Source organism: Dipodomys merriami, unplaced genomic scaffold (genome assembly GCF_024711535.1).
Source record: "Dipodomys merriami isolate MVZ:Mamm:240054 unplaced genomic scaffold, mDipMer1.0.p SCAF_1713, whole genome shotgun sequence".
In the NCBI taxonomy this organism is placed as follows: Eukaryota; Metazoa; Chordata; class Mammalia; order Rodentia; family Heteromyidae; genus Dipodomys; species Dipodomys merriami.
The window spans coordinates 84,258-95,647 of NW_027203064.1; the positions used below are offsets into that span (position 1 = coordinate 84,258).

At 39.4% G+C, this 11,390-nt stretch overlaps 1 long non-coding RNA gene across 1 annotated transcript in view; it reads left to right on the top strand.

Moving 5' to 3' along the window:
- The window catches only part of LOC138829430 (uncharacterized), a 32,389-nt gene extending 26,436 nt beyond the window's left edge, over positions 1-5,953 (top strand). Inside the window, exon 3 of the long non-coding RNA XR_011372602.1 lies at positions 5,765-5,953. This is a non-coding gene — a long non-coding RNA (uncharacterized lncRNA). The remainder of the gene's footprint in view (positions 1-5,764) is intronic.
- The last annotated feature ends 5,437 nt before the right edge of the window (positions 5,954-11,390 follow it).

Genomic DNA, 11,390 nt, shown 5'->3' on the forward strand with positions numbered 1-11,390 from the left:
GGAGGGTGATCTGCTTTGAGAATCGCAAAAGAGGGGGATGCGGTGATGAGGCTAGGTTCTGGGTAGAGGTGAGGCCTTTCAATAAACAATAGCTTTTCCCTGGGGCTATTTTGTGATAAAGCTCACAGCGCCCAGCCTGGAGCCATTCTCAGGGTTTCTGTTTTTCAATTGAGTGTGGTGGCTGCTAGAGGGAGGGGCAGCCTCTGGCTCTGGTTACCCAGTGAGGCAAGCCACTCCAATGGCTGGCGCCTGAGCTGGGTGACTTTTCCCTGGATGGAGCCGAGTCTGGCAGGTCACTTCACCGTTAAGTTCTTGTGACCTGCTAAATGACTCGTTTTGTTCCAAGGCCTGAGATGGAGCTAGCAGCTCCTCCGAGCTTTGTCGGTATCCAAGATGGAGATCACCGGTGCTGTGGGGAGAGGGGTGGCCTTCCCTCCTCTGCTCCCTGAGAAGGAGTGAGGACGTCCGGCTTGTACTCACGCCGAGTCTTGGATCCTGGGTCGTCTCTGGTCTGCAAACTGCAGGATGAAGATGTCCGCTCCTTGTCGGTCTTGTTGGTGTTGAGTAGAATCTGCTCGTCCGCTGCGTCTGGCTCCTTCGTCCCGGACTCTCTGTGTCTCAGGTATGACCCTGCGGTGGTGGTCACCGCCGCGACCCTGCAGGCGCTCAGATGTGTCTCCTTGGCTTCCCCTCTCTTGACTAACTCTCTGTCCTGTGATGGCACACTTGGTGTGATTCTCTGGCTTAGGACTGTTCACTGGAACTCTAAAACTGCTTTCTATGCGAATGCTTGTTCAGATTCCAGCTTCTCCTCCGCCATCTTCCCGGAACCACATCCGAAATTTTCTTAATTGAGTCCCGGAAACAACAAATCAAAGAAAGGTTGGACAAATGGGATTGCATGAAGTTGCAGAGCTTCTGCATAGCAAAGGACATAGCTAGCAAGATCAATAGATAGCCCACAGATAGGGAGAAGATCTTCACTAGCCATACAATGGACAAGGGTCTCATATATAAAATATACATGCAACTAAAAAAATTAAATCCCCCAACAACAAATCATCAAAGAAACAACTGCCCAGTAAATAAGTGGGCTAAAGACTTGAAGAGAAACTTCTCTGAAGAAGAAAGAAGGATGACCAATAGACACATGAAGAAATGCTCAACCTCCCTAGCTGTAAAAGAAATGGAAAACAAAACAACATTGAGATACCACCTCACCCCAGTTAGAATAGCTATAAACAAGAACTCTTTAAGTCTTTAGACCTCTTATTTATTGGGGAGTTGTTTCTTTGAGGATTTCCTGTTGGGGAATTTAATATTATGAGTTCCAAGTACATTTTAGATATGAGACCCTAGTCTGTTTTATGGCTAGTGAAGATTTTCTACGTGGGCTTTCTATTGATCTTCTAGCTATGTCATTTGCCATGCAGAAACTCTGCAACTTCAAGCAATCCCATTTGTCCAACCTTTCTTTGATTTGTCGTGTTTCCGTGTCTTTATTAAGAAAATTTCAGCCTGTGCCAACAAGACCTAGGGTTTCTCCTATTCCATCCTGTAATGTTCTCAGAGTGTCTGCTTTGACTCTGGGGTCTTTGATCCATTTTGGAGTTGATTTTGGTGCAGGGTGATATATAAGGATCTAGCTTTAGTTTTCTACAAGTAATTAACCAATTTTGCCAGAACCATTTACTGAACAGGCTGTCTTTCTTCCATTCTATTTTTTGAGCTCCCTTATCGAAGATTAGATGGCTATATGTCTGTAGGTTCATTTCTGGGTTTTCAATTCTATTCCATTGGTCCCGAGGTCTGTTCTTGTGCCAGTACCAAGCTATTTTGGTTTCTATGGCTTTATAGTAGAGTTTGAAATTTGGTATTGATATTCCTCCAGCAGTGTTCTTTCCGTTGAGGAGCATTTTTGCTATTCGGGGTCTTTTACTGTTCCATATGAATTTTTGGATTGTCTCTACTATTTCCTTGAAGAATGAGTTTGGAATTTTGATAGGTATCGCATTGAATTTGTAGATAGCCTTGGGAAGTATTTCCATTTTCACTATGTTGATCTTTCTAATCCAGGAGCATAGGAGTTTTTGCCATTTTCTTAGTTCAGGTTTGATATCCTTTTTCAAGCTTTTAAAGTTTTCATCATAGAGGTCCTTCACTTCTTTAGTTAAGTTAATTACTAGGTATTTTATTTTTTGTGGGGCTATTACAAATGGAGGTGCTTTCCTAATTTCAGCCCCACTTTTCTCATTGTTGGCATACAGAAAAGCCATTGATTTTTGGAGGTCAATTTTACACTCTGCTACTTTGCCAAATTTTGAATCAGCTTGAGTAATTTGGGAGTGGAGTCTATGGGATTTTTTAAATACAAGATCATGTCATCTGCAAAGAGGGAGAGTTTTACTTCTTCTTTCTCTATTTGGATACTCTTTATGTTTGCATCTTGTCTTATTGTTGTAGCTAGACATTCTAATACTTCATTGAAGAGAAGTGGAGAGAGTAGACATCCTTGTTTTGTTCCAGAGTTAAGAGGAAATGGCTTTAGTTTTGATGGCTTCCAATTCTTTGTTGGAGCTTTTTTTAGATCTTGTATAATTTTTTTACTTCTTTACTTTGGTGTTCCGTGTTTATTCTCAAATCACTTAGTTGATTGTTTATGGTTTCCTTGGACTTTTATTCCTTCTGTGTGGTTCCATTAATCATTCTTTTTGTGGTCTCCCTGAATTTTTTCAGTTGTCTGCTTATGTATTACATGAATTCCTCTATCGATCTTTGTCTATTCTCATCCCGCTCTCGCAATTCCTGTATTACTCTTTGATTAGCTTCCTCATGTTCAAGCAATTCCTATAGTTCTTTTTGACTGTTCTCAGCCTGCTCACGCAATCCTTATCTATCACTTTGACTGTTCTCAGCCTGCTTACACAATTCATTTATTTCTCTTTGAGTGTTCTCAACCTGCTCATGCAATTCCTGAATCACTCATTGAGTAGCTTCCTCACACTTAAGAGATTGCTGTTTTGATCTTTGGTTTGCATCCTCTCTCTCCCTATTAGGCTCACACTCAGTCTTTGAAGGTTTTTGATCTTTACATTCACCATTTTTACCAGTATTGTTTGTACAGCTTTTTGGGAACTCTCCTCTGGATTATTCATTATTTGTTCTGTCACCTGATTACCATGAGTGGGAGTGGAGATACCTGGATTTGCCATTTTTCCGGATTTTTCTGCCCATTTGGTATGAAAGTAACACCAACTTTGTGCTAGAAAACTATTTTAAGGCAAGCATCAACCAGAGTCCTATAGTTGCACAGGGAAAAGGCTGCAGATACAATCTAGTTTAACAGATAAAATCTGTTCAACATCAAACAACTATGGATTAATGGGCTAAGAGCAGCAAGGAAAATTTGGCAAACCAGAAATTATTATGTTTAGGGAGAAATATGGTGAAAATTAGGATTAAATCGATCGGGAAATGCCAAAGAGAGTGAAATTAACCAAGTCCAAATCTCAAAGAGTGAAATATGCTGGACCGAATGATAGGAGAGAGAAAAAAAAGAGACGAGAAAAAATGGAAAAACAAAAAATTAATTTAAAAATTGAAACTTGAAGATTATCTAATTTTAAAGGTGAAATTGAGAGAATGAGGATAGGATGAGAGGAGGAGTGGGATTAAAAGGACACTTGAAAAACTAAAAAATAAAAATTCTTTTTTTTATTTTTTTTATTGTGAAAATACTGTACAGAGGGGTTACAATTACATGGGCAAGATAATGAGTACATTTCTTATCAAGCATTGTAGCCTCCTCCTTTGTTTCCCATTCCCATCCCTTCCCATCCTCCTCCCACCCCCCCACCCAAACCTTCCACCCACCAAAATTCTAAAGTTCCTTTTTCCACATAATGACTTGTACATCTCATTCTTAAAAAATTATATAGGCATAAAGATATAATACTGCTACTAAGGAATTTAAGCCTGAGAGTATTTGAATTGAGTAATAAATTTCTGTATTAAGTGTGTACAGTATGGTAGATAAGGTGTAATAATTGAGGACGGATATATCTGAGGATGAGCAGAACAGCAATTAAGTCGCGCACAAAAGGACAAAAGAGAAGAAAAATGAAGAAAATGAGAAAGAAAAAAAAGAACTGAAAGGTCAGTAGAGACAAAAACAGCACACATACATATACACCTAAATAAAAATTTTAAGAGGAAAAATAAAAGATTAATAGAAAACAATTTTTAAAAAATTAAAAATAAAAAATAGGTAAAAAATAGTTCTTTGATTTGTTTTTTTATCGGGGGAGGTGGAGGGGAAGATCCTGTTTCTCACTTTTGTCTGTATCAACTCTCTTGGTTGAGTCTCTGGTCTGCTATGGTGTTTGGTTTTCACGTGCTTTGATTGGTTTCTTAAGTCAGTTTGTCTGAGCAGGCAGAAAAATGCTCTGCTTTACCCAGGATTTTGTAATCCTCCTCCCAGGCTAGTTCAGTGGGAGGGAGATCTGCTTTGAGTATCACAAAACAGGAAGATGGCTCTCTCCTCTAGTTGGGAGATGCTGTGATTAGGCTTGGTTCTGGGTAGAGTTGAGGCCTTTCAGCAATCTATAGGTTTTCCTTGGGGGCCTAGCTTCTGAGACACTCACAGAGTCCAGCCTGGAGCCATTGTCAGGGTTTATGTTTACTGAATTTCCTTTAATTGTCTAATATGCTGTAGGGAGGGGCAGCCTCTGGCTCTGTTTACACAGTGAAGAAAGCGACTCCTGAGGGGGAGGAGCTTCTACTGCCTGGGCTTGGTTACTTTCCCCTAGGTGGAGCTGATTATGGCAGGTCAGGTCAGGTTCCTGTGATTTGCTAAATGACTCTTTTGTTTTCTTCCAAGGCCTGAGTTGAAGCTAGCTGCTCAGCCAGACAGCTAGCTAGATTTCCATCAAGATGGAGATCTTGTTTCTTTGAAGATTTGTTTTTGGGGGGTTTAGTTTTTTAAGTTCCAGGTATGTTTTACATATGAAACAATCCCATTTGTCCAACCTTTCTTTGATTTGTTGTGTTTCTGGGTCTCTATTAAGAAAATTTCAGCCTGTGCCAAGGAGACCTAGGGTTTCTCCAATTCCATTCTGTAATGTTTTCAGAGTATCTGCTTTGACATTGATCCATTTGGAGTTGATTCTGGTGCAGGGTGATATATAAGGATCTAGCTTTAGTTTTCTAAAAGTAGTTAACCAATTTTGCAAGCACAATTTACTGATGAGGCTGTCTTTCTTCTATTCTATTTTTTTTTTAGCTCCCTTATTGAAGATTAGATAGCTATAGGTCTTTAGGTTCATTTTTAGGTTTTCAATTCTATTCCATTGTTCGAGTTTGATATTTGGTATTGATATTCCTCCAGCACTGTTCTTTCTGTTAAGGATTGTTTTTGCTATTCAGGGTCTTTTATTGTAACATATGAATTTTTGGATCGCTTCTTCTATTTCCTTGAAGAATGAGGTTGGAATATTGACAGGTATTGCACTGAATTTGTAGATAGCCTTGGGAAGTATTGCCATTTTCACAATGTTGATTTTTCCAATCCAGGAACAAGCATGGGAGTTTTTGCCACTTCCTAAGTTCTGTTTTGAATGCCTTTTTCAGGTTTTTAAAGTTTTCATCATAGAGGTCCTTCACTTCTTTGGTTAAGTTAATTCCTTGGTATTTTATTTTTTGTTGCTATTCTGAATGTAATTGTTTTCCTGATTTCAGCAACATTTCTCTCATTTTTGGCATACAGAAAAGACTTAAAGAGAAACTTCTCTGAAGAAGAAAGAAGGATGGCCAGTAGACACATGAAGAAATATTCAACCTCTCTAGCCAAAAAAGAAATGCAAATCAAAACAACATTGAGATACCACCTCACCCCAGTTAGAATGGCTATAATCAAGAACTCTAATAACAACAGATGCTGAAGGGGATGTGGACAGAAGGGAACCATACTCCATTGTGGGTGGGAGTGTAAACTTGGTCAACCACTTTGGAAAGTAGTATTGAGGTTCCTCAGAAGACTCCACATAGAGCTCCCCTATGATCCAGCAATCCCTCTTTTGGGCATTTACCCAAATGATCACAAACAAGACCACAATAAAGCTACCAGCATGACTGTGTTTATTGCAGCATTATTTACCACAGCTAAGGTATGAAACCAACCTAGATGCACCTCAGTAGATGAATGGATCTAGAAAATGTGTTATATATCCATAATGGAATTCTATGCCTCCATCAGAATGAATGATATTACCCCATTTGTTAGGAAATGGAAAGATATGGAAAAAATTATATTATGTGAAGTAAGCCAGGCCCAAAGAAACATAGGTCCCATGGTTTCCCTTATTTGCAATATCTAGTATATGTCTGAGTCAAGCAGAAAAGTTCAGATAAGTTGATGTTACAGAAATGAACCCCAAGATAACTATTCAAATGTTTTTTTTCTTTCATGCAAATGTTTCTAACATATTTATAAGATGATTTCTTTGTTGTTTTGTATGTCAGTCCCCCATACTATAACCTATGCTTTCACTGTATTTGATGTTGGTATAATTTGTGGAGGGGAAGGGTAAAAACAAATTGTTTAGCTATGCATGCAGGTGGACCCATTGCAACAATGAGATGTACAAGTTGTTATGTCAAAAAACGAACTTAACAACTTCGGTAGGTGTTAAGGGGAACATTGGGGGGGGAGAGTATGGGAAGGGATGGTAAGGGGAAACAAAAGGAGACAACAATGCTTGATAAGAAATGTACTCATTATCTTGCCCATGTAATTGTAACTCCTCTGTATGGTATTCTCACACACACAAAATGATGGAAATCTTAAGTTGTGGCGTTGGAGGAGTGGCCTTCCCTCTTCTGCTCCCTGAGAAGGAGTAAGGATGTCAGGGTTCTACTCACACCCCGAGTCTTGGTTCCTGGGTAATCTCTGGTCTGCTATCTGCAGGATGAAGATATCTGCTCCTTGTCAGTTCTTGCTGATATTGTGTAGAATGCACTTGCTCGCTCTATCTGGCACCTTTGTCCGGGACTTTCTGTATTGTAGGTATGACGAGTATGGTTGCCACCACTGCTGCTTCACCCCTGACTGCTGGCAAGTGCTCAGATCTGTCTCCTTGCCTGCATTTTCCCTCTCTAGCCAAACTCTCTGTACTATGGTGGCACACTTAGTGTAATTCTTTGGCCTAGGACTGTTCACGGGAACACTAAAACTGCTTTCTATGTGAGAGCTTGTTTAGCCTCCAGCTTTTCATCCATCTTCGCGGAACCACCAGGTTTCATTTTTTTGGGGGGGGGGTTCCAGTCATGGGGCCTGAACTCTAGGCCTGGGCACTGTCCAGCAGCTCTTCAGCTCAAGGCTAGTGCTCTATAACTTGAGCCACATTGCCACTTCTGGCTTTTTTCTTTTTGCTTATGTGGTGCTGAGTATTCAAACTCAGGGCCTCAGGAATGCAAGATAAGCACTCTACCACTGAGCCACCTTCCCAGCCCCTTAATTTTTATATTATAGGTTTTTTCACATAATTTAGGATTTGTGATTATTGTGCCAGGTGATTTTTGTTTTTCTGTTTGTGTTACTTTGAAATAGTGATGTCAGGCTTGTATGAAGAGAGAAAGAATATGAAATGTACGTTACTACATTGAAAGAAAGAGAACAGACATTTTAACCTATTTGCTACAAGTAAATTAATATTAAGCAAAGGAAATTAATATAATTACTTATTTACTTTTCAGAAGATGAGTAGAGTACTCTGGATATCTTGGAGTAAAAGACTTTAGATTCATTTCAACTGATGCCTTACATTGAACTTACTTGCTAAACTTTCTTCCTCAGAAAGGAAAAAGCTCCATTTCTTTCATATTTGTATTATACAGTCATAATAGCTGCATGTTAAATTGCTTACCTCTACTTGTTTGAATTCCATTCTTCATCCATTAGGTATCTAGGGCTTTGAATGACCAATTCCTTAATATACCTATATTGCTCATATTGTGATGTAAATCTCTGTAATATTAATATGAATTTATCTCTGATTCTCATCATGAGCTACATTCTCATGAAACTTATGTAGTACCAAGCTTGAAACCTGATAATTTAACTCTTTTCTATGTTTTAATCAATAAATCCATTCTCTTTAGAAATATGTTTCCATCTTTTATGTTGCTCAAGTAAACAACATGTATTTCTAGTGCTTTTCCTGAAATAAATATAAAGTTTGGAACAGGAAGAAAAACTCTCCCATTATCAATTTGAAGTAAATCCTTGGGGACTATTTTATACAAATAAATTTTAAAAAGCCGAGTGTAAGTTGATCACGCCTGTAATCTTAGGTACTCAATAGGCTGAGATCAAAGCCATCCTGGGTAGGAGAGTCTGTGAGACGCTTATCTCCAATAAACCACTAGAAAGCCGGAAATCGTGCTGTGGCTCAAGCAGCAGTGAGTTCTCATTGAGCTGAAGAGGTGAGGGATAGCACCCAAGCCCATAGTTCCAGCCCCAAGACCAACAAAATAAATAAATAAATGAATAAAAACTGCAATGCACATGTTTATAAATGAATAATCTAATGGATAGACACGAAAACTACATCAAGTCTCAATTTACTTAAAGGCACCAAAATATCAGTGTGCACGAACATCACTCAGTTTTAGAAAACGACTAGTAAAAACAAAGTTTTTATTATATTTGAAATGTAAAAAGTGAAATTTAAACCCAGATTTGCTGTGAGTATCCTATTTCCAGGAATACGTTTATTCAGCAAACAGAGAAACAAAAAATAAGGGTTTGTCATATAGGATGAAAGATGTAGAAGCAGACTCTCCTTAAGATGATAAATTACATGCAAAAGTGTGATTTATCCATTCATCTAGTGAAGGGCATCTAGGTTGGTTCCATATCTTAGATATGGTAAATAATGGTGCAATAAACATAGCTGTGCTGGTAGCTTTAGTATGGTCTTGGATGTGATCATTTGGGTAAATGCCCAAAAGTGGGATTGCTGGGTCATAGGGTAGCTCTATGTGAAGTCTTTGGAGGAACCTCCATACTGCTTTCCAAAGTGGTTGAACAAGTTTACACTCCCACCAACAATGCAGTAGGGTTTCTTTGGTCCAAATCCCCTCCAGCATCTATTGTTTTTGAGTTCTTGATTATAGCCATTGTGATTGGGGTTAGGTGGATTGTCAATGTTGTTTTGATTTTCATTTCTTTTATGGCTAGGGATGTTGAGCATTTCTAATTGTGTCTATTGGCCATCCTACTTTCCTCTTCAGACAAGTTTCTCTGTAAGTCTTTTTTTGTTTATTTATTTTTTTTATTCTTTTTATTTTTTTATTGTGAAAATACCGTACAGAGGGGTTACAAGTACATGGGCAAGGTAATGAGTACATTTCTTATCAAGCATTATTGCCTCCTCCTTTGTTTCCCGTTATACAATGGAATTCTATGCCTCCATCAGAAAGAATGCAGTGCCCCATTTGTTAGTACATGGAAAGACTTGGAATAAATTATATTAAGTGAAGTAAGCCAGGCCCAAAGAAACACAGGTCCCATGGTTTCCCTTAATTGCAATAACTAGTATATGTCTGAGACAAGCAGAAATGGTCAGATAAGTTGATGTTAGGTGAAATGAACCCCAAGATAAGGACCCAAATGATTTTTATTTCTTGCTAGTTTTTCTAACATTTTTATAAGATGATTTATGTGTTGCTTTGTATGTACCTCCCCCATGTTATAAGCCCTGATATCTCTGTATTTGATGTTGATATAATTTGTGAAGGGAAAAAACAAATTGTTTGAATAGGGTTACAGGTGAACCTATTACAACAATGAGATGTACAACACGTTATTTTGAAAAATGAACTTTATGACTTTGGTGCGGTGGGGGATGAGAGGTCGAGGACTGGTGGTAGGGGGGTGTGGAGGTTTGGGAGTGTGGCGGTGGAGAGGGGAAGGGATGGTATGGAGAAACACAGGAGGAGGCAGAAATGCTTGATAAGAAATGTACTCACTATCTTGCCCATGTAATTGTAACCCCACTGTATGATATTTTCACAATAAATAAATAAATAAATAAATAAATCATTGATGGGAGAAAGAGAAAATTATAGTTTCCAAATGAGCCATTGGTTATTGGTTTATGTGTGTATTACTAGCTAATCAGAAAGTTGACATATGAGGATCACAACTGAAAGCTAGCCTGAGTAGGAAAGTGATTGAAATTCTTATCTCCAACTACCCAGCAAAAGCTGGAAATCTATTTTCATGATGTCTATTGCTACTAAAATAACAAGGTGGATTTTATTTTTTTGGTTTCTAGGTCCAGTAAATTTTAGTAATTTGGAATAGTAGGATAAATTCATGGAGTTTGACTTGAATGTCAAGTTTGAGGATACTGTATTCAGGGTATTGTGAATTGGAATGAAGCAGCCAATAACATATTGTGAATACACATAACCCCCATAACCTTCAGCTAAACAGGCCATAGCCAAGAGAGGAGGTGGGGAAGATCCCATCCTCAGCCTTCTTTCTCTGGCACCTGCTATAGCATATGTCCAGCTCAAACTGGTGGAAGGGAGGCTTGGCAGATGGTATGGGAGTTTGGGAGAGGGGGTGGGACCAAATCATCTCAAAACAGGGCTGTCCTGGAATGGCTGCCACAAGGGTCAGAGGTAAAAATGGAAAAACAAAGAATCAAGGACAGGGGTCTCACTTACCTCGTGGGGTCCTCTGAGGATGGCTGTCACAGCTGGGTGCACAAGGAGCAGGAAGTTCATATAGTATAGCTGAAGATCCCTGAGGCTTACCAAGTGGCTGTGGCAGGCGTAAAATCTGTTGAGAGAGGGAGGCAAGGACTGCATCTCCAGTCCCATAAATGCCAGTGGAAATGGAGAAAACAAGGAACCCTGGAGCTCTACAAGCCATTGCTGGGAGTGGAGGTGGAGCACACTCCATTCTTCATCCATTAGGTATCTAAGGCTTTAATGATCAATTCCTTAAAATACCTATGTTGCTTATATTGTGATATAAGTTTCAGTAATATTAATATGAATTTATCCAGAGTCTGTGGCCTTCACAACTGGGTTCAGACCAGTCTGGTACCACTTCTGTGTGTTGTGAGTTGACACACACACATATCCCCTCACCCAATCATGTTCTCACAGGAGGGGTTGAGCCAGGAAGTGGACAGGGAGGGGAAGAGTGGGCGGGACACCAGGGTCTGAAGTGAGTGGGGATAAGGGTGGGCATGGAGAAGGGAAAAGCTGGGATGAATTAGGCCCCATTTACCTTGATCCAGGGCTGTCCAGTGATGGCTCCTGCAGATGGGCCCACACTGATCAGTAAACTGGTGGTACCCCATGGTGTTGTTGAA